We start from the raw sequence: 23,507 nt of genomic DNA, 5'->3' as shown, positions 1-23,507 counted from the left end.
TAAAAGTCAAAACATTTGTATAAACAAGTAGGGACTACTTTACATTGCGTGACTAACAATGCAAGCTTAAATGATTTATTGTAAAGATGCCAGGAAGCGAAAATACGTAAAAGAAATATAAAAACATGAGCAGTCCTTAATACGTATATATATATATATATATATATATATATATACGTACGAGGTGCAGTCTAACACATGTTGAATCACAATATTAAATAATTCACAATTGATTAATCACAATTAAATAACATTACCTGCATGTTATGTTTATTGTACATAATAATAATAATACTAGATAAATATCTGTGTGGACAGTCTAATAGTGGTTATTTCACCCCTATGTTGAAGAGGTTGTTAATGGTAAAACTATTAAAAGATGTGTAAAAATTCAATTGGTAGGCAAAAGAGAACCTAGGGCAAGTTGATTTCTTAACATTGGGCCAGAGGAGTACTTCAGTAAATACAGTCGATAATATTAAAGAAAGCTGATATTTTATTAGAGCAGTCTTTTGGGTCTTGTTCATGGTGCCGATTTTCTGTTGCTCGAGTTATGTCTGTCGTTCACTTGCTCGCATATGATACCGTCTTAGTCCAAAATATACATATATAATAAGTATAGCAAATATCTTTAACCATTTGTTTTTCGTCGTAGATTTATTACTTTACTAGAATATAAAAGGTACGCATTTATGCTGTATGGCTAACGGAGCAGCAATGAGCAGAAGTAGCACTTGCTACTATATCTGATCTTCGTCAATATTTTCTTCCTTTCTAGTCAGAGGACAACCCTTCATTCACGAAAGAGTAAATATCTATTATACATATACAGACGACAGATCGGACGATCTCACTAGATCTATTATTATTATTATAGGATTAGTTTGTTATATCTTCTTAGATACTGCAGCGGACAAATCATAGATAGTTAGTTAGCGGTCAGTCGGAATAGGTCGATAGGCCGGACGGTCCTCGTTACCTCGTCCAGGTAATTACTAGCAGGCTTTGCGAGCTTCGGTGAAGCAGCTTAGCGACTATTAAGAAAATTATACCGCGCGCTATATAGAGAAACCTTCGGACGGGTCCCGTTAAATATCAGTTAGAAGTTGTCCATCGTCATCGCGTGCATGAAATCAAAAAACAACTGTTCAAAAAACACTTGAGGGCTAACTTACTCACTAAACGTTAGTTAAATTAAGAAGCTCATTGTTCTCTCACGAGTTTGGTTATTGAACAGTACAGTTCCTATAGAATGTTGTCGTACATAGGAACGGTTCAGCAATAATATAAACAAATATCATACTATTAGGCCGATGACGACGGCTCTAAGTACTGATATACTACTGGTAACTGTAGCAAATATTTATAGACTGTGGATATAAGGCTCAACGAACGGCAGAATTTATAATATCTCTCATTAATAAAAAGAATTTCTATAACATTTCATATATATGACAAGGATTCAGGTTAACTGCTATTAGAGAACGAGCCAGTGAATAGAAGTCACGGGTAAATAAGATCTCAAACGTACATTTCGGCCATTGTTAATGAATTTTTTTAACGAGGTATATTATATTAGCCATTATTATATTAGCAAATATTAGCCAACAATAGCTTGCTATAGGGCAATCACTATGCCCTCTATGACAATTCGTTTTCGATCTACGTTTCATCCAATTGTCCCAATGTATTTCCTATCATACTGATTTAGTGAAATTCATTCATCGTGACCGCATTCTATCTCATAACTTTTGCTCGGCCAAGTTATAGTTTTGTTTTCTACGCTACGCGATACTTTTAGCGTTATTGCCGCGACTGCTCCTTCTGACCAGTTACTGCCGTGTTTCATCGAGGCGCGGTAGGTTAAATACATACTATATCCACACAATAGCTCCCCTGTCCTATTCGTCCTGCGAGACGCCTTTACCATTATTGTTAATGACTTCATCCATAACTGCAGGTTTCCTTGTTGCCGTAATTATACTTTTAGCTGTTGCGCTTACTATTTACAATGAAAGTGGAAAACACGCGTCTGCGAAAATCTGTGGACATCGCGATCGTTACGCCGCGCATTTGTGTTAATGACGCGTACAAATCAATGCAAACTGCCAGCAGCTGAACGAAGCTTTATTTCATGGTTACGGACGCTTGACGTAGCAACAGCCGTTATTACTTCGTTCGTTGCAAAGAACCGACTCTTCCTTGCGTCCGAAGAAAGAACAGCGGCCGTACAAACTGTGCATCATGTTGTTCTGGTAGCGAAATATAGATAGTTTTTAAAGTAGGCTCTGTATGAGCAGCTACGTGTACGCGCGAATAAACAGTCACCAGACCAGGAAAGATCGCTGGTCAGAAGTCTGTCGATTAGAACTTTTTTTTTTCTAAGGCAGAGCGGCCACACAGCACTGGATCAAGCAGGGCAAAAGTGATTAACGAATATCAGAGATCAGGAACATTTTCAGTCTATTTTTATCCAGACCGTGAAGAAAGTAATTCAATTCAATTGTGTGGCTGCTTAAAGATGTATGAAAAATGTATAGAGACGATTACTGAGTAACGCTAATTAGGGAACGATACTACGACCCATTAGTTAATAGTTTTAAGGAACTTTTATTACAGTCGAACGGTTGGATGCACGGCAGGTTGGTTTTTTACACAACTAATGGTCTAACCTTTATCGGAAAACCCATACCTGGGCAAGTTGAGTTTCGCCGGACACGGGCGAAGTTTGTTCGTATTAAGATTATCTATATTAAGCCTAAATTAAGCGAGTTTGTCGAGCTCAACGTTCGAGTTTCAACCAATCATGTATTATTGAAAATAGATAGATAAGGCGCGTAAAGTAGCATCGCGTTTAGATTTGGGTTTAAACGATAGTCAGGGACTACTCATGAACGTTTTCGCCGATAGATAATTTAAATGTGACAAAATCTATATTTAATATTACTGTGACCGCATCTAGCTTGCGCTGAAGATAATTATATATAGGCTGAAACAGTGCTCCGATTAATGTTATGCCTTTAGCATCAGATAAATCAGGAGCCTTAAATTAAACGCCACACTCGTATCATTGTAGGTCCTCTCATTTACATAACAAAAGTGTACCTGAATTGAATCTAAATTAAATTGAAAACAATAAACAATGGTCATAATTTCTTATCAAGCGTTGAAACTGAAACGTTGAATTGATTTCCGGGGTTCTAAACGGTAAATTTCCGTGCGTCACTATCCTGCTTGGCCTCCTATGTTCATTTATGCATAGCACACGCTGTACTCTTTAGTACTGAAAAAATACCTCGTTGTTTTTAAAAATTTTAGATTTTGAGCGCTTCTTGAAAGTTCATCGCGTGTCCCACAGATCCACGTTACGCCATTTACGGTACTATGGGGCTGAAGAACTTCACTGAATGTCAGTAAACATACGTAACATCTTTGCCGAAGGCTCATAATTCATACGAGAACAGGCCTACATGAATCATTCGTAAGCACCTCAGAATAACCCTTGATCCCTAAAAATAACATAATCGTGTAACACAGTAGTTGATTGTGAGACCACTAGGACTTTTGGCGCAGTTTTAGCATGATCCTTTCTTAGGGGCGACGTAAGCTACAGGCGGTCAGATAAGCCATGCACGAAATGAAAGATAAATGGGCTAAGTGTACCAAGTTGAATTGAGAGTAGGGTGGTAAGAGAGGAAAAATTACACTTATTTGTCTGGTTCTTTCGACCACAACGGTAAACTGCGCACCGTCTTAATATCAATTTACTAAAATCAGCATACATAATACTTAGTGTTTATATATGTATATATCAGTGCAAGAGAACAACGTTAATGGTGCCGGTGATTCGTGTAGCCAGTCGCTTGATGTTCTGTTAGACAATGAAAGCAACGCCTAGCAATGTTGTGGCCGGAGCCGTTACGGCCTGCCTCATCGTTTTGTAAGCGCCTTGCCAGTGCCTACTTCGTCAGCATTTTCCCGAGGCGATCGTTTTATTCGGGGGTGGACGGCAACGACGCCATGTCCACAAACGACGCCAATGTTTTACGGCAGTACACGCATTTATGACATTTGTACACGGTTATGCTGGCTGTGTTTCCTTTTGTTCAGGTGTGATAACCATCATTACTTGTCATTCTAGTGACAAGGCGTTCTCGCGAGCGATTTTTAATTAGGTAGCTAAATATATATATATGTAAGTAGAACAACTGAGAGGGTGTCTGCTACGTAGAGACGCATCCGTACGGCGCAATATGTGTATCCCTTAATGATGTCTATGGCGACGATTGTTGTTGTGGAAATCACGCGTTCAGTCACCGTCGGTGTCATTCGCTTGGCTTCTATATGTCGGTCTCAGGCGGCGGGTCAGTTTAGGTCAGGCCACGTATGTTTATTTCATATTAGCGCTGTTGATTAGAAACAAGGTGGCTGACTGTTAGGCAAACGACTATAAACAATAATCATACATTTTAAGAACCAAATTTATAATGAATTTTTTCAAGTGAACTAGCATTTGGTTTATCGCAAATTCGGATGATTGTAGAAAAAACAAAGAATGGTTGTTTTTGATAATATAAAGAAGACAATAACGCTATTCATTGTAATATAGATTGTGGGTATGAGAGACAGCAAATTATCCACGAGTGATCGATCACCGGAAGAGCGTCTGAATTTGGCTGACACGCGACTGAATCGGTACCATTTACTACTCGTTAGGAAAAAGCTACATTGAAGATAATTAGGTTCAAAGTCCGTACACGTAGCCAGCCGTATAAGTACTTATGTTTAAAAATCACTAACGAAAATCTCTATTCTTACTGCACGTATAAGTTGTACGCCATCAACCGCAGTCGACAAACGTAGGACGTGTTCATATAAAAAAAAACAATTGTTCTTCGTTCCCGTTTGAGAAACAGTCACGGGTCATCAAGACGGAAAAAACATCTGTTCCGCAAAGCAATATCAAAATGGTGCCTATTGGTGATCTGCCGAATGGATAAATCGTTTTTGGCAGTAAGGGTTAAATACCCTGTCGTTATAATTTTAGACTCAAGCCTGGGTAGCACTTATAGGAAGCTTGTAGATGTTGTTTTTTTCAGCTAGTACGAATCGCAGACTTCTGGAGAGCCTATAGCCTCTTAAAAGTTTTTTTTTTTATCAGTTAGCAAATACAAGCAACGATTTTTGTGAAACCCGAAAAATAGCTAGACCGACGTTACGCCTGATATTATTATTAATAACGAAGTATCGTGCTGGCCTATGAGAAAATGTACATAAAGTTTGTTTTCTGAGTGATTCATGAGTCGTAAACGCATAGACATTGTTTGCACAAGTTACTCACTAATGTTTTTCAAGCATAAAAAAAACAACGGCATTGTTATTACTAGGACAATTCTAGGCAATAGAGACAAGAAATGCCGCGATTTCACATGTTGATTAGAATTAAAGTAAACTTTAAATTTCTGCAGTGACTGATCGGCACGCTTTGAGCTTATTCAAGAATATTCAAATGGGATGTTCTATATAGCAAGCGATAAATTACATTTGAAGGATGTCCACGGTAACGATTTAGTGCCCCTGCAACTCAGGCAGTAGAATCTCTTACTAACGAAGCTAACGACAATCACCACAGTCTAGACGCATGACACGTTTGTTAACAATTCTGTGTAAATATAAAAAAAACAAAGTAAAACGTCTTCGCGTTTCGTTTTCATGCTGCATACATGTTAAACTGTATTCTGCACTTTTAACAGGAATCACAAAATTACAGGAGTGAAGTCCATGTTTTTCCTAGTAGCAAAAACGCGCTTCTTATAGACATCTCCAATACACTGATTGAAATATTACACATTTGTCAGACAAATAACACGAACACAATCAAACAAGCAGATTTACAACACCTTTTTGTAGACATACTAAACGACTGTTTCTGCCTGTAATTATCTAAGTTCGTCACAATATACATCAAGGACAGTCAGATACCGTAAAGCATCTTAAGCCACCTTAACGCAAGATATTTGACCTTATATCGACTTCAGGCTCGGGGAAAAGCAGAGCGACAGGAGCTTGCCTGACCAGTATAATGGAGGTTAAATCATTTTTACTTAGTTATCACTATATATATTTAGAAGACCTGTAAAGAACACTTTTTAGCTTCTTTCTGGTGCTACGAATATGCATACTACTGATGATTATTGCTTAAACATTAACAAACGTAGACTCGACAAGAGCGTGTCTATACACGCATGAATAAAACAGTATTTTGCAGTCTTCATAGTTTAAACAATTGAAGTCCTAATCTCTTCTCTTAATCACGTAGTGGTACATATACTTGTGCGTCTGGGAAACGTTTGACGACGTTCCCGAATTCCGAATGCGACAAGTACGTGGACAAACATCGAACCAAACAAGGAAAGGTTCCCGGAATTGCATCTAACTGAGGCTTTCTGTCAATAAACCGAAAATGAACTATAATCATGAGTTAGGTAGAACAGTGTAAAGAAATCTTTTCGTTCCCGGATAGACCTTAATGCCAATTTGGAGAGGGCAATGAGATAAAGTTCCTAGCAAATCAGATGCTAGAATATAACGTGCACTTACAAAGTTAGTTGCTGCTAGCAGACCGTGTGCATGGGCGGGTTTTTAAATATCGTCGCCGATAGATACGTAGACAGGGAACGGCGACTGTCGCTCCAGCCGTAATTGGAAAGTATTTTTCAATTGTTTGCGTAATCTTTCTAATTACTATATACCTAAACGTATCATTTGGTAGCGCCAATGCATCCAATTGGTGCTGTCTACTATCAAAATAAGGACTGTTTGATATTTGTTTTGTATTATTCCATTAATAACAGTAGGACTAAGCAGTATTTGTAGGTTTAAATTGATCAATTTAAACCATTCGACACAAGCGGATGCCTGTATCAGAGCGGTCGTGGAAAATTACCCTGGAAAAACTTCGTTTTCCGAACAGTGAAAAACAGATGACGATTGCCCCCTGTTACGTAGCCATTCTAAATCCGAACAGAGAGCCATATTAGGGTAACAGTTACGTACTCCAATGTGACTTTACATTCAACTGACATAGAACTTAAATTCCCCGATAAGAAAAACTTGAGATCAAATACAAACACTGGAAAGTTGCAAAGCCACATTCGTACTTATTTCCGCCAGGGGAATTGCGCAACCGCACGATATCTCGTACATTCGGACCTCATAAACATGTTTTCCTACCCTTTTTTGCCATGTAATTTTATTCGACCGTTATTGGCGCCCTATTGCTATCGTTTACTAGTGTCACCATCAATTATTAATGCCTTAAAACGACACCCATACAAAGATTATGCTATATATACCGTAATTGCATCGAAATATTCGTTACTACCCCGAAATGAGCACTGCGCGACTCACCAAAGTCGACAGATGGGCGAGCCCGAGCAGGCGTAAATCACCAGTAGGCAAAAAAATGGTCTAGTTTTGTCCAAGTAAAGACGAGCCAGCGGCATTGCATTATAGCTGACGTCTGAGAAGTCAATGACGCGCACAATAGTAACTGTTGTGCTTATATAATACCTTATTCAATATTTTTAAGTTATAAACTCCCGAAAATCTTACATACACAAATGCAGTAAACGCGACCAGAGATGACACAGCCATGGCTTATATATATATACTTCCACGCTGCCTCTCGCAGCCCGCATAACCCCGAGGCGGACCGTTTATAAGCATATGGTCTTCTGGTGTGAAGAATACAAACTGCAGTTGTTTTTTTATAAAACATTGCTATTTAGTAACTTACTATTGGCGCAAGCAGAAGTAGATTACGCTACGATAGTTATAGGACACTATATTGATTATTTTTATTAGTCTGTTTATCTTGCCTGGAACTATGCTTGAAGCGAACGTCTCGAGGCGTCGTGTCGAGTAATTATAATTAGCCTTTATGGCAAAGACTCTATGTTAAAACTATTTCGCTATTGTAACAAATAGGCAATGACGAATTTTAGAATAAGGAATAGTAGAACAGACGGGGTCCCGTCTTGCCGCTTCCTAGCTAGGACTAACTCTCCCAAAAGAAGATCCTGCGATATTATCGTGTCTGGATGAAGATTTAGAAGTATTTGTTAGCTTAAACTTAACAAATTTGTTCTTTTTTAGTTGAACCGCATTTGCACTAGGTGCCCTTTTACTTTAAAAGATACAAAAAAGAAAGAAAAGCTTCTTAAGAGGCATCGGTTTTTTCGGCAGCATCAAATCTCGCCACGATCTTTCTGACGTTCACTAATAATAGCATTGCGTCACTATTATACATATACTGGACTACAACAGGAAAATTGAATTAGTTCTGCAACGTATAACGTGTATCAAACATGAACAACAAAATCCCACCTCATCAAATGGTCCAATACGATTTAGTAACCGGCCACGGTTCCAACGACTAGTAAACGTAGATCATATTATAGTTGACTGCACGCGGATCCTACTAAATATAAACGTTTATGGATCGATAATTAATAAGTTTTCAAAATAGTGTTTCTTCCGTCCCATTCTGCGAATTGTTACACATCGGCGTACGTCAGATTGCCCACCGATACGTTACGGAACGCTTATCGGGTAGAACGCTGGGCAGCGTTAGCGATGGGGCTAGGGCCCAGATCTAAGCAGAGCTCCGAACGACAAAGTGCCGCACGTGTAACGTAGCATTGGGGCGACACCGATGATCAAACATACAAGATGCCAAATTCGCCGCTGGCCGTGTCTACATCTGACATCCTGTCCAGTTACGGTATATTGGCAATAGTAGCGGTAGGGCCAGTGCTAAGGACCATATCAAAACGAGAAGCGCTATATAAACGCAGTAGATGTCATTTAGCAGCTACTGCATTGCGTATCGAAACCCAACTCTAACAAGGGAATCACAGTGCGTTGCACCGTGGCATACGACGGCGCGTGTTCACATGTCTTACATGAATATATATACATACATACCCGATAGCATCAGCTCTTTCGCTCACCTCGAGCTACGGACGGAACGAAACAAGCCTTAACATTAAGTTTTGTTCCAGTTTCAAACGAAACGGGCACTTTGTTGAAAATGTACGACAAAAATTGGACAGGTATCTGATTTGGGAAAACATGAAGAATTTGTATCATTCAATAACAATCTTTATGTAAATCTCAGATTTTATAAAACAAATTATTATGAACATTTTTATTACAAGAAATGAGCGGTCATTTGTTGTGCTTTTTATTTCTTAACCTGTCATTTTAGCTTACTTAATTAAGTTGGTGCCTCGTAAGCCAACTGCATCAACTATATTTGGTCCGATCTCTTTGATAACTTACTTCGGTTCCGATTGTTCTAATTCAAACCGATGTCTCTGCTGCGCCTCAGAACAGTAATTTTTGGCCTTTTCTTACAATCCATGATGTTCCCTTCGGTTTTCCGATAAAGAAATACAAGACGATTAATTAAAATTTTTGATTTGTTAACTAAGATCTGGATCAGGTCTACTTGTGAATTTCTCAAAAGTTGTCACTTCGATTGTAAGTTGTCGCACAGAAAGATTTAACTGTAATCGTTATATTTGCTTAATTCGCTGCGGATCGTCACAAAGTTCTTTGTTTTACGTAAGTCCCGTTGCAATGTCCTAACCTCGCGACGAACGTCTTAGGTTCGACCGTAAAGTCAAATATATATTACCGACAGACTTTTATAAATAATACTGTCAACAGAAAAGGACATTGTTTACCACCCTAAAATGGTCAATGAGAGAATCCTGAGTGGAACTTATTCATGGAACGTGATGCGAGGTGTTTCCTTTTAGAGGTTCACGGCAACAAACTGGATGGACTGAAATCGACCGCAGCTTCGTTTTGTGAATGAAATTATCGTTGACGTATTGAGTTGCAAGTAAGAATACGTGATGCCTATGTATTACCAGCTAGTCTCTGAGTAATGATTGCGAAAATGTACGTTGCAATTGCCGTAACCTGTTTAAAAAAGGACACCTGTCACCACAGTTGAAACGGCACCTTTGCATTGGCCTTAACTCGATATTCTCGATAACAAGAGCCATGGCCAATAGCTAGACTAGCGGTTTATTCCAGCGAACTTGTTATGTTTGTCAAAGGTTTAACTATTTTTTTCGCTTTTAATAATAAGCCATCTAAAAAGTTTCGCTCGCTCGAATAATAATAAAAAACTGGTACTTTAATAATCAGCCACAATAGTTTACTTCTTTGTAAACATTGCCGAGGCCTGTGCGAGATTTCCATTTAAATGTACATAAGACAGCGTCAGTATCTTTTAAAGTATACATTCTATAATAAAATTTTGTGATTAACACAATAATATATTTTACTATGTTCATTGATAGCTACGACAGATCAATTTAATAACTTAATAAACACGATAGTTGAAAACTGACAAAGTTGATACAATTAGACCTTCATCGCACGAGGCTATGAGACTCTATTTTTAGCATCCTTGCGTTCTGCAAATCAGCCGATGAAGCTCATAGAAGGCAACCTACTAACACTGTGGTCTATATATCCTATTGATTCGTTTTTACTTGCTGTCGGTTATAGCGGGCGTCGTAAAGACCGACTAGCCTAGTTCTCTCTTTTTAGTCTGTTTTTCCCGTTGATGAATGAGCAATAATGAGCCAGCGTTGTTTCTGGCGAGACGCTTAGCAGATGTTTTTGACGAACGATAGTGCGATGGACAGCTGGTACACTCGTCGGTTCCGTGTCGTCGTTTGAAGGTTGACTGCCAGTCTTAAAGTAGGTAAGACTCTACTAGGTTGATTAGGTCTTAGGCACTAAAATTTTCTTAGTGAATCTGAATCCTGGAGATGGCTATTGGTTTAGCTTTTAGAAGTGGCGTCCACTTTTCAATAGCTTCTGCAGACGTTTAAGCTTGGCTGCAACGATTAATGTATTTCTGACACTTTCCTCGATGTACCTCGCAGAAGTTCAGCCTGTCATCCCTATAATTAACCCAAGCTTCCTCCGTTTAGATAAAACGAGTCACTCTGGCAAAACCTTTTAAATATTATGGCTCCTGCCTTGTCCTGTAAGTCCTGTAAGCTCCCACTATATATGACGTGACCACCATATTCTACAAACCCATTTTTACAAAGGGTCGTCGATGTCTGGTGTTCATAGGCTGGGCATTGATCAAAAGCGAAAAAGGCAAGCGATTTAGGTTGTCCTCCTAGGCAAATCCGGTTGTGTGGTTGCCTACATTACGCCGTCGCTCTCAGTGTCCCCGCCATCTATGTTGTCCGCTTTCTCTATAGTAGATCTTCCATCAGTACAATTGCGTAATTCTCTTTGACGTACCGATTTTCGCAGTGTAATACTGGTTGGCGTTGTCGATCGAACGGCGAAAAATCCGTATTGTTCAGCTGGTAGCGGATTTCGGTAGGCTCAACTTCGGGGGCCGCTGAATAAGAGCTTGTAGATGCAGCTCTTTTTGGCAGTTGTTCGCTAAGAATTTGGGTCGGTCTCTCTTGACTTTAGAAATGTAAACCATTTCTGGGATTTTTTCTGCCTATTTATTAATTTTATTTATTGACTTTATGGAGCGGCAAAGTAGGCAAGTCTAAACAAACCTAAACAGCAGTTTGTATAAGTGGTTGTCTGCCCGGCGGCTTCGTTATGCTGCAGTGATACCTGCAGTGTTTGCCTACGAAAAATAGCTTTTCGTAGTAATTGAGCGTAGATACACTTCTACTGAAAAAAGCTACTAGCCTGAAGCGATGTTTGATGGCAACACCAGTTGAAAAATCCGAAACACCTATGTAACTAGCTGGATGGCTGGCTGGCTGGCAGCTTCAGCTTAATGACAACGCGCTAAATATAGCGGTCAGACAAAAGACAGCCTTGGTGCTTGACTAGCGACTGAAAGCGTCGCGCATGATAAGAGAAATCCAAGCTGGCTATTTCCGACCGACAATTTCGAGGCAGTCTCCTGTGATCTAACATCCTCGATCATATTAAGATTGAAAGCTCCACTTTGCCCTGTATGCAATAAGCAAGCTTTGCAGATTGACCGATGGGTGATGAGGCATCACTTCTGAACCGGTCACCGGCGCCCTTCTCATGCTACCTCAGATATCTGAAACGATTTGTCTCTCCTATCCTTTGCTTCAATCCATTTCAGATAGAAGCAGATTTTCGCTAAGTACGCAAGGTCGTTGTGCTTTGTGCCACTAACAATCGATTACTAATAAAAATAACATCGTCGCGATAGGCTCGATTCATCACAGCCCAAGCAAACAGAGATGCCAGATCGTGTGTGGTCGAAAAGCAGTAGCGTAACATAGCAGTTTGAATCTATAATCGGTATACGCTTTCGTAAAACCTGACGCATCGATCATGTGACGCACGTCATATACGTACGGCGGCTAGCGTCCGAAAACGAACTTCATAAAGAGAAGGCGCCGCTTCCGTTTGTGGATAGATTGGATTTTTGTGACTTGTAACATTGACCAATGGCTAACAGGCGTGATCACAGCGGCAACTGGCAATGCGTTGGGTGAGAAAATCAGCTTGATATATTACGTATATCTGCCATTTTGCGTTGAGTCTAACGCGCTCGACGTATCGACCACGCTTTTAGATTGGCCGTCAGCGCGAGCGATTTCAGCTCAGAAGAGAGGTAATAAATTTTGCCAAAGAAATCTGTTTACAGTCGTTAGCAATCGTTGACTAATATATTACATGCTACCTCCAGCGCTTTTCTCGGCTGACGCCTTTGCTATTGCGGTGTATCTGTAATTTAATTTTTAAGCAAAAAGACGAAGGCACACGATTAGCTAGAGCTTTTTTTTTTGAGTATTACGTCAGGCTTCATCTCGTTATCTATATATTATCTATGAATGTCATTTTCGAAGAGTCGTAATTTCAAGTAAAATTGATGTGACACCTTTTTTTTAAGAAGTATTTCCTCCTACTGGTCCTTTTGCTCTTTTGTCACCGTTGCTATAACTAGGTATTTTAGAGCCTTTGCTAACACCGCATTCGACACGTGTTCGCTTAGCTATTAAGACTAGCTAATAAAGGTGAATACCCCTTAGTTTTACAATTTTAATTGTTCTTTTATGGAGTAAAGCTGTAATTTACTATTTGCTATACTAATGCAAAACCGGTGTGGTGCATGTACTGTTCATTTGAAATGGAAAAACCTGATTTTTTGTTATTAAAAGTCGTCAGAATTTCGTCCATATTTTATAGGGCTTCCGTTTTGTTCAACGTATTAGAATTGTTCTTTTTTTTTCTTGAAGGCTTAATATTTCTGGCCCTGCCGAGCAATAGCAACGACCTCCCGGACATAATAGAGACCCATCTTGTATAGACATGACCATCATTTAAGTAAAGAAGATTTGTCACGTTCTTCACACAACTACGATGACTACTTCTGGACGGGTTTCCAGTTACATAAGAATTTTGTTTCGATGTGTTCGTTAGAAGCACAAAAACAGCACAAAAACAGTAAAAACATACGTGTTTGTTCGTTAAAAAATACAGCGTATTATACATCCCGCCCCGTCATTACATACTGTCACGTTGCCAGCCTGTTTTTTCTCAGAGCCGGGCATCAGTCAGACAGCCATTAATCAAATCTGTAACTTAAAAAGGAGAACTTCTTGGTATGCCCGAGAACTATCTGACCCAACAAATCGGTATCATAACTCGCTGCTGTTGCCTAATCCTATTTGCCTTTGAATTCGCTTCGTTACACCTCAACCGTCTTCCATATTGCTGGCTCTTCTTTTGGTTTCATTTAATCTTTCAAACCCATTCCTCTCAGTCCACTCCGTAACTACTATTTATAGAAGGGGAAATAACAGTACGCGTTTGTTTTTTCTAACGACAACTGCCAATCTCCGCCGGGGCAGATGATTAACTCTCTTATGACAGACTTGTCTTGTTTAGCGTCCCGTATTCACGAATTGACGTTCACGAAGGAAAATTCGCGCGGGGCTCGCCCTGCCGGCTCGGAGTGATAACTCACCTACTCTTAATTCGCCCTTTTTCCCGACATTTACAAATTGCACATTGCTGTGCATGGTACGCAACCGTTGGCCGCTTGTCTCATCAATGTTGGTATCTTTCCTTTCGTTTGCCCCTTATGGCCTCAACTCCCATTGGCAGAGTGACAGCCACGGCGGCTAAGCACACGTAGCAGCGATGTCGTCACACGTTCTCGGCGTCATCGGTCTTTCTTGCCCTGTTTTATCGGTTTTGGCAGCGATCCGTCAAAAGAGGCAGTATGCAAAACGTATGAAAAGGCGAAAAAAGAAGATTGATTAACAGATAAATTGAGATATATATGCACAGCTCCACAGACAGGCAGGCACGCCATCCGCATGAAGTTTCCCATGCTGTACTTCAATGATGACCGTATCAATTTATGGCAGTAACGCGTGTATATGCAAGCGTCAGGAAAGAAGTTCGGCACTATTACAGGCAGAGTAAAAAAAATCCTTGTGGAAAGAGAAAGTGACGCATGGCACTGCGCACATGAAGGCCTGTCAGTCAGCACGTGGTGTCTACTGTTGCCACCGTAGAGGTTGTTGTTATTATCGTTTGTTCCTTCTGCTGCTGAGATGTTGGCAAACTTCTGCAAGTAGCGTTTTGTCGACTAAAGAAGAAGGCGTGCCCGATGGTTGTCGTGTTGTTGCCGTTGGTACCGTTGTTCGCCATATTTACCACGATACGGTAGGAACCATGCATATATATAAATAGAAAGGCGGCGCTATACGGGCATTTTAGTACGGGTTATTCTAGCAAGGAAATGTTGATTTAAAATCTTATTCTCCCTACACTTCTCGGATTTTTGAGACGCGTAAGAGTCAGAGATCTAACGCTAGTCGCACAACTGATTCTTTCTTTGACCAAGTTTCAATACGCCAAGTAATATGACACAGCTGACTTTCTTAAAATTTCGTCTTTTTTTTAAATTTGTTAATAATGATAAAAAAGCAAACTAAGTAGCTTGCTTTGCTACCGCAGTTTCATCCGCCGCAGAGCTACATTTTGAAAAGCTAACTGGGAGAAAATTAAGTTTTATAGAAGTTATTACATTGAATTTTGTTCGAGTATCACCAGGAGTTAAATGGACAACCGCATTTCGAACTCATACGAAATCGGTTGCTTTCGATGCTGATTTACGTAAAAATAAGTGCCTCAAAACGTAGCCCAGTAGGAATGCGTATATGTACATAAATTTGAAATTAAACAAAGACATCGCAATTTCCTACACCGAACTATAGTTGGCAGTTTTTGAAAGAAACTTACACAATTTCAGTGGCATAATATGACATATCGTCCGGACAAGACAGGAGTATCGACATAGACCATGTTGTTTACAATCGTGATTAGAGGGCAAAGTTTACTACGCAGTTATTTAGGCTAGAACCAGGCATAATTAAAAATACCTCCGCAGGCTTTCCGGCCATCAAGTTGGCCCCTGAGATCAATGACTACGTTGTGCTGTTCCCCTTACCTCGCAAAATGCAACTCGGGGTGTGGCAGTCGATGCTTGATCCATCTAAGATTCCTGTAGAACTCCAGGTGGACCTAAGGTAAACGACCCATATTCTCTAACTTGGCGGTATACGATCATCATGCATCATCTCTCTATCTATAATCACAGCTCTTTCTAATAAAAGCAATATCTTAATTTTATTCGATGATTGACTTTTTCGCGCCAACTAACTTCCTGGATTTATATGGTTCACAATACAAATATTTTTATATATACACGTTGGTATTATTATACGTAGCCCAGATTCGAGAATGAGACAGTAACTGTATGGAAAATTACAATGTGGACATACGTTCGAAGAAGCTATTGTTTACTATCTCAATATGTTCGTTAACCGTATCTGGGATACGAGCTGAAAATGTTCGCTGCCCAGTGTATATATCAAGTTTTAGTAGCCGATAAAGTATTGAAACATACTAGCTAACAGTTTATTGGTATGAAGCCGGTAAATGATTATAAAAAGTGCGATCAATAGCGTAGAGGATTTTATGATAAGATCATTTTTTTACACGTTGCTGGGAGCTGGCCTGAACGATAGCCGATTGTTGACGCCAATTAGGCAACTTTATACCAAGCTGTCTTTGAAGATAGCGCGGATCGTCCATTATTCGATACCACGTATTGGCAGCTACAAATATAGTGCAGATTTGAACCTTATTATTATTATTACCAGATTAGAACTTGAAGTCAGCTGCCGGATGAATATAAGTACTCTGAATTTTTTGTAAGAGTAAAACTTCCGATTGAACTTACGTTGTCTCATACTAGGACATATATATGATCTGTAACTGGGGTATGTGGACATTCAAAACAAAGGAGACAAATTCGTTAGCCGCACATTTTTATTAAGTTTAGATTGCGAAATCAAACAAGGAACTGATTATTTTGGGACAATACGTAAGTTCTACTGCTCTATTGATTGGCGAGGTAGCGACATGGGCCTGGCACTAAAATCGGAATAAGAGGTTCTGCACGCAATTTCCAGGGAAATAATTCAATGCCTCATTTTTTTTTTAAATAGTAGATTTTATTAGCATGAACAGGCTTTCGACGAAAACATGTTTGTTTGGCGTGACTATTATCACAGCCTTTTCTGCTGTACTGAATACGTATGTACTCAACATTGGTCCCTATCTTGGCAGAGGAACGATCAGAGTTACCGTTGGCATATGTTACTTATTGGAAAACGATCTTACAGCATTGGCGTACACTGCGTTTTCGATGTCCATACCAAACGAAAGCTATCAGTATCCTGGCGTTTGCTACAGCTGCTATATGAATAGCGCTTTTATAATTATCGTATCGAATCAACACGCGCACCCAATGCAATGTAGCACAAACAGTGATCCGAAAATACCCGTATATAGAAGCAACTCAGTTGCCATTCGTCAGCATAATCCGATGTTCTGCTTGGCGTTATTCATCGTTTACCATACCAAACATCCAAAGTTTCCACACCCAAGTTCTGTTGGCATTATCGAAACCCAGCACACGATGCCCGAATTTAAGTGGCTAGGATAATTTCAACGCGTCGTGTTTCATGCGAGGTCGCTGCAGCTACCCCAGTGATATTAGCAAAACATTTTTTCTTCTCCAGAAGTACTCCACTAACAAATACACACAGACATAGATGCAGTTCAGGCTGAACATAGAATACTTATGATTGAGGCCGTCAAATTATAACAGGCATTTGCCGGAAAAGGCTTCACAGTATACAACTGCCACCAGAGGTCGCCGTCGTCCGGGCGCTAATTACAAAAAATAGGGATTTCGAAGGTCACCTTTTAAACTACTGAAGGCGCTTTAATTTTATGATAGGAGACGAACGTAGTGTTTGGCAAACAAAAAATAATGGATGGTACACAAACTTCCGAGTGAATTATGACAAGTAAATATACTTTAATAAAATTTGTTTCTCCTGATGGTATATTCACCACCTCGACTAAAAGTTGGTTGCTGTTGATTCAAGTACATACGTACGTGTAGATCCGATTGAATCAGTGACTTTTATCTGAACTCAAACTGAATATTCACACGTGTCAAGTGTTATGTGCTATAAGTGCTTTTTGGTGTCGACGAAAAAATCCTTTTGGGAGATCGATATAAATCTGTTGAAGCTGCTGAATACATAATTTTAAAATTACAAATTATTGAACGTGAAAGAGTACTGATATTCTTTCGGATAGCGTGATAGCTAATCTGTCATTTGGTCTATGTAAACTGAGCTAGTCCTACTTTGTGCTAACGATTATAATGCTGATACTGTCTAATGGTTGAACTTCCCAAACCATATAGTTCATCGTGACTGCAGTGCAGTGGAAACAAAGTTCTTAATATATAAGCTTATTTTTATAAGCTTTCTTTGTCAGACTCCCGACGAAATTAGCACAATACATTTCCTTTTTAGTAAACCAAACTTTTGAAACTACTTCTTTACGAGATATCCTGCAATAAGTTCTTTCCACGTATCGATCAAACAGATAGTTTTTATGGGACAACACATGGCACGGACACAATGACGACTTGAACTTCGACCACATGAAATCACACTCCAGCCATAGCCATATCACTAAAGTGTTACCATCCCGACGTAATTTACCGGTATCTTGTATACGTAAAAAATAGATCGTGAAACATAAAATGCAGCAAGTGGTTTCTACAGGACCATAGCGATAGGTACACAGCATTTTCGTTCCGTATTATGTTTTGTACTGGGATTCGCATGGTTCTACTGCAAACATGCAGCAGGTTATAAAAGCCAGAAGACAGATGCAAGATTCGCAGGCATATAAGCCAGCCCGACAACGCTACACTCAGCCACGATCGTGCAATCAAGTCCTGATTTCTTTTTCTTTGCCCAGGGTCGGTCTTGCCGAAGTTTTCGCCCCAAACGGAATATGTGGTAGTTCGCTGGTAGCAATAGCAGCCGGCGCTAACGGTAGCTGTTAGTCGGTAGCAGCTCGCGCCATAAAGATAGAACCTCCTGTCGTAAATATCTATTTGCACTCAATACCGGCTTTACTGGAAAGTGAGAAAGAGATCATGCCAAACGGAATGAAAAAGAAGGGGAAAAACAGGCAACATTTTGAAGGCAGGATACTCCACTCGACTTACCCTCGCGAGGTACTTCCTATATCCAGGGATTCGAATAAATTAATACGAAAGCACAACATTTCGTTGAAAGTTACATTATTCCATTTAATAATTAATTAATCCATTATCCACATTAATCCATTCGCACCAATAAAACACCGCGAGAACGCCCGCCGTTTCGCCTCAGATCGTTTTATCAAAGCCTAAATGTTACTATATCCCATTTCTTCTAAAGTCTACAAAATCGATATTTTACTATTTAGGGGTAAATTTAGGTGCTAAATTTTCAGCTTATTATGACTATTGTCAAGGTGACAAAGCGCTTGCAAGTTGCCCCATTGGCGCTTAATTAACTGTTTGAATAAACTATAACACGAGACCTAATGCACGACTAGCACAGATCGGGAGCTGGAGAGACCTTTAAGTAAAACACTTTTCTCTTTGATTATCCTCGTTTACATACCGATACCCGCTATACAACCAATTTAGTTGGAAATCAAGTACCAAGCCAGTTAAATTTTATTTGTTTTAATATTTCTAAAGATGATAGGTCGCGTTATACTGGACTGTATTGAAATGTATTTGGAAGCAACTCATGAAGATGAACGAATGGCGTACGCGAGTCAATCTTAGGACGCTGCTTAAAAGGACCCTGAATAAATATTATATGCGAGGAGGCACTTCAACGAGCATAATGGTTAACGTATTATTGATTCTTAGAAGAACGTCCTTCTGCAGAAAACTTTCAGCTGCTTCGCTTTGCTGGTAGGCCTCGTAACGTTGCTGTGCAAGAATGCCTTAGATACTTACTTAGAGAGCCTGACGTCAACCACATGAGTTTTGGATAAGGAGAGGGAATCCTTTGTTTTTTTGTTTTTGACCTTATTAGGATCGTAGTTCGTATCTCCATGACGATGCGGCGATTAAGTCACAGTTTCAAAGTACCAGACAGGCCATCAGAAGCCAGGGTGCTGCCTGTAAGGTCCCTGGCAAAAGATGCGGATATTAGGCAACCCAAAACATGCCGGCGATTAGCATAAATAAAAGAGAAGCCCACTGGCTTTTGCCTTATTTATCCGGTTTTTTCTTGAAGATTAGCAAGATAAGAAGCTTAATTTTGTATGTACTTCAAATCAAAGATAAGATTTAACAAAATATGCTAGCTTTTTTTATAGGAATTCTGTAAGCGGCATTTCTTTACTTAGCGGCTTGTATTAGATATCTGTAATTTGCACTGTTTTGACAGTAACGAAGCTTTAAACATTGAAAATCTTTTTAGTGCCAAGTTATCATTGAGGTGTCTCCATGGACCCTTTGCACGAAAGGAGTCAGTACCAGCTTTTAGTTGTGGTCAAACCTGAAAATCATGACAGATATCGATTCTAGCGAACTTTAACTACCTATAAAATAACGACCCGTTTTTCTGGGCAAAATATTAAATGGATTCGGAACTTTTTTCGGGCTCAGAAGGGGCTTTGGAATGATGTAGAGATGCGCCGTGTGTCTGTGCACGTGCCTAATGCGCGATCAACTAACCTCAATTATTTACTCCGTTAGAGTTGATTTTCGTATTCTTTTGACCCGAAGTGTATCTATACTGAGTCCGCAATATACATTATGAATTCAGACGTGTCGTACACTCTGAGACGTTACAGCCGAAACGCAGACTCGAATATTAGACAATTTTTCAGTCACATTTTATGGAAACGCTGTGCATTATGCCCCGTTGTGCTAACAACTAGCAATGTACTAAAATAGAATACATAGTTAACAGTGAGATTCCAAGTTTCTCTTGAAATGAATCCTACGTGCTCACTTAGCTTTCCAATGTGGAATTCACTCAGAGAACTGAATGTATTAACTGCATGGTTTGGTGTTTTACTCAGCATTATGAAGATGCCCGTATCCCCCCCCTCCCCACGCTTACCTTTTGCGTGGCGTTTTGGGTCCGTGCGACTGTTACAGATTGATAGTTCTTTCGTTTATTTGGTGGACGGACCTCAAGGTCAAAAAGTCTTCTGCTTAGGTGAAGGCCATACGTGCCGATTTACGGCCGCGTAGGCTACTCACGGGTGATGGCGTAGTCTTGACATATCTACATACTAATTTAAAAAAGAGGCAAGGTGGGTTAAGTGCAAGGCCACACGTGGACGTGTCCTGGGGGCCATAGTTCCTGAAGAAAGACTTAATAATACATAAAACTTGAGACATTTCATTTAAACGCATTGCTTGGTAACTGTTGCCTAATGCTGGCTGCATAAAACGTTATTTTCGTGATAGTGCAGTGAGTAACATGTTTTATGTTAAGATTAGGGACGCATAATAGTCTAGGCTTGGACACAAACGCAGACACTTTTCGTCTAGTGGTGGAGATCAACGGTCTAAAGTAATACCCAACGGCTTAAGCACCGCACGTAAAAAGCAAGAAAACAGGCGTTATCAAAGTACAACCGAAACGGTGCACCTATTACACTGAAGTAGTTCATACGTACGCAGGTATATTTAAAGGAGTGTTTAATGAACTAGTATAAGGTTTATCCTTCTTTCAATTTTTTTGCGGGGTGCCGATTTGTCGATTGACTGGCATTTACATCGATCGTAGGCATCATGTGATCATATCCCCCCAAGACATTACGCCAGGTCGTTATATTGCCAAAATCCGCCTGATCGGGGGAAATTATTTTTATCTACACGTAGAATATATACATATGCGGTGTAGTGTTATGCTAAAGCGCACAGAATATTGAGGGAGATAACTCACGACAGAGTAGAATCAATATACGTTGTGTCACATACAGGAGAAGGAGGTGACGCATGAAGGGCAAAGCAACGCTTGTTAGGCTTATGTCTGCAGGCCAACCGATTTGTTGAAAAAATTAAGCGTCAACTCTTATTCGACGGGAATCGCGGCAACAAACGTTGAAAACAGACTCGTATTGCTGCGTATTACTGTGGTCGTTGATGGATATATGGTAGAGTTAAGTTAAAAAAACAAGTTAGAATTTCGTTTAATTTACGCAACAACTACTACATAATATTCATGTCTAATTAAAGAAAGTAAAAATAGCTATTTACTACGATGAGTAGTGTTTTCTGAGAGATAAACGCTAGGTAGCATAGTAATCTGCGTAGAAAGTTACCTACCATTGTGTATCAAAAGTTTCAACGTACTATAGTCGTTTAGACAGACGAGTCTGTGTTGAATAGAGACGATTTTTAAATTTGTAAGCCTTTACTACATACAGCAGCAATGTACGTACTTAGCTTGCTCGCCTGTCTCCTAATCCCCTTTAAAAGAGACTTTTAGATGAGCTCATGCGTTTTTTGTTTTGCCAATAAACTTAATCCAATCGAGGAGATGAATTCAAACATGCATTCATCTCAAACGGCATCTTCCAAGTTATCTGCAGTTCCCTTTAGAACTTTGTGTATCTGCTATGTGCAATTACCTCGTAAATAGCTTCTTATCAAACTGCTAAAAATTAGCGATTCCATCTTTCATCGGTATCTATGCGATATGATGTGATCGAAATCGTATGACGCTATCATATATTTACGGTAAAGGGAAATTAAATATGACTAAGTTGAGAGATAAAGTTGAACTATGTTGAGGTGAAAGTTATGAAATGTATAGATTTAGCCGTAGACTATTGAAACATTGTTATCATCTTCATGAAGGGCTGCGACGTTTAGCTTTACGTAATCCATTTGACGCCTCACCTAACGGTTACACGCCTCCAAGTACATAATCTAGAGTATCCGAGATAGACATGTGATAGGTTGGGTCATTATTTAGGGTCTAAGACGATGGAGTATTTCCACTAAGTCATGTACTTTCGGAACCCTTTTGGTCATTAGGTAGCTGTTCCAATTGGCAAACGCTGACCGATCTTCCTACGATACGTTAATTTCTCGTTCGCTAATTAGTCAACATTAGAACTCGTTAGATCGAAGGTTAGAGAGAAAAATGTGAGATTAGTCATCCAGGTACTTTACGTAGCCTGAGCGTATTATCATAGATGACCACGTCGATAACGGACCCAACAAGGCCCAATAATATGCGTACGTATACAATATATATTAAGTTGCATATAATACCATATAATACCTTACCAATAATAAATGAATGAGAAAAGAACGTGAGTAAACAGTTTCAGTCAATTCTGAATGTTTATTAAAATGCGTAGGATAAACTAACCCAACAGCATAATTGTGTTTCAAGACGTTATTGTGAAGTATTTACAGCGATACAAGAATACAACATATTCATTTAGATGAAGAAAAAGCTACTTATTCAGGTATTCGTTAAGCTCGCATCACGACACATGACGCACTTCGATAAATCGCAAATCTGCTTCCAGTGTTTGTTAAACGCGCCGTACAAACGCTGTACATTGAAACGGCGTATTAAGTGATTTTATAACAGTATTAAACAATTTTACAACAATAACCAGCGGCAGGGCTAACCGTTGTTCAATCGAAATTCTATTCCTGTCTCTCGTACGAAACTTCGCGCCGACTCTGAACCAAGTGCTGTTGTAAACTGCGATAGGCTGAACGAGATCTAGTAGGCATCGGTACGGCTACTTTTTTGGCCAATGGGGAACCCTTCAATGAGAAGTGTGCACAGCTGTGACACAGTTCGGAAGTAGGCCACCTCTACCGCAACTGCTCAGCTCGAAATCGAGTTGCCCAGCACAGACAAATGACGTAGCCCGCCAGGCCAGCAGCGGGCGAATGGAGCTCCCTCGGAAAATCAAGGAGATGGTATCGCTCGGTGAAGTATTGAAGTGACTGCCATTGACAACCTCACTAAACGCCTGTCCGCCTTGCCACCATGGATATGTACACAACA

At 39.8% G+C, this 23,507-nt stretch overlaps 2 long non-coding RNA genes across 6 annotated transcripts in view; both read left to right on the top strand.

The window, feature by feature from the left end:
* LOC111268001 (uncharacterized) overlaps positions 1-23,507 on the top strand; it is a 146,026-nt gene that overhangs the window by 8,471 nt on the left and 114,048 nt on the right. The gene's annotated exons all lie outside the window — the stretch shown is intronic.
* Positions 9,006-19,723, top strand: LOC147752450 (uncharacterized). Of its 2 annotated transcripts, none has more exons than XR_015314038.1 (2): positions 9,006-10,785; positions 19,542-19,723. It is a non-coding gene; the product is annotated as an uncharacterized LOC147752450 (long non-coding RNA). The 2 variants fall into 2 exon arrangements; XR_015314037.1 differs by having other exon boundaries at positions 9,006-10,789.

The sequence above is a fragment of the Varroa jacobsoni genome, unplaced genomic scaffold (assembly GCF_002532875.2).
Source record: "Varroa jacobsoni isolate VJ856 unplaced genomic scaffold, vjacob_1.0 scaffold_1247, whole genome shotgun sequence".
In the NCBI taxonomy this organism is placed as follows: Eukaryota; Metazoa; Arthropoda; class Arachnida; order Mesostigmata; family Varroidae; genus Varroa; species Varroa jacobsoni.
The sequence above is the reverse complement of the archived record's forward strand: the minus strand, read 5'-3'. Positions and strand labels throughout refer to the sequence as shown.